Here is a 1,263-nt window from a genome sequence, read left to right as displayed (position 1 = left end):
GATCTGATTGGTTGAACACTATGACAATCAACAATATCGTCCCCATTCACTTTAATCTGCACTGGCTGCAGGTGAGAGTCTGCAGGCCTCGGGCTCTGTTCTTACCTAGAGACACAGAGGTGAGATCTGATTGGATAAAAGCTCTACTTGAAACAAGCTGCACTGGAAGCAGAGCAACTGAGGAAGACAGGAGCTGTGCAATGAGAAAATAAGATAATGGGAAAAATATTTTTATAAATTATAATACATGTAGTGTATTTAAGAAAAAATATTAAATTGTGAAATAGATATAGCTTTGTGATTCTGTTTAGGCCAGCAGAGAAGGCCTTGCTGGCCCTGACGGCCCGCCACTGGATGAAAGTTAATACTGACGTTATCATGATATGTTCAAATGTACACTGGACTTGACTGGTCTTGACACTACAGTTGTTTGAAGGAGATGTTTTCACATCAATATAAAATAGATATTTGAGAAATAATTATGACCTGTATTAACTTTTTTAGTTTGTAACGCACTGGTATCGGATCGGTACTCGGTATCGGCCGATGCACAAGTATCCCAAGTATCTCCTCTCTGCATAAATGCAATGCAAGACAGATGTGGGGACATATTTTCTTTATCTGAGGTTGTGTATTTCGATACCTGAATTGTGTCTTTATTGTTATGTTTAGGGCTACAGCTAATGATTGTTTCTACTGATGATCTGGCTTTTCTCCACTGATCCATTCATTATTTTGTCCAAAAGATGTCACACATTCAGTGTGAACGACGACACACAGATTTGACGTGAAAATAAATATTCAGATTTGACTTATAGCAAATAAAAATACATGATCTTGAGGGAAAAGACAAAGGTTTTACTCAGTGGCACTTGACTCCAGGGATACTCAATCTAGGTCAGTGATTCTCAACTGGTGGGTCGCGGGCCTTTGCCTGACAAAAAAATAAAAAATGTGATTTTATTTTGAAGGGCATTTTTTATGCAGCGGAATTATTCCAGCATTTACGGCACTTGTTCAGCGGTGCAGGAAAAACACTGACCAGTGCGTTGTGAATCACATCACGTGATGCAGCTCAGCCAATCGAATATGGGCATTCTGACAAGTTTCCTGACTTGAGTGAGATGTACACACACCGTGACACACGGGGGAGAGGCGAGGAAATAGAGAGCAGAGCAGGACTATTGAATTGTGAAAGTCAAATCATAGGACGATTTCCAAAAGAGAAAAATGTCCAGAGACTCTGACTGTACAGACTCATAT

This window comes from Anarhichas minor, unplaced genomic scaffold, assembly GCF_050575085.1.
Source record: "Anarhichas minor isolate MPS153535 unplaced genomic scaffold, ASM5057508v1 ptg000028l, whole genome shotgun sequence".
NCBI lineage: Eukaryota > Metazoa > Chordata > Actinopteri > Perciformes > Anarhichadidae > Anarhichas > Anarhichas minor.
This window is presented reverse-complemented; position numbering follows the sequence as displayed.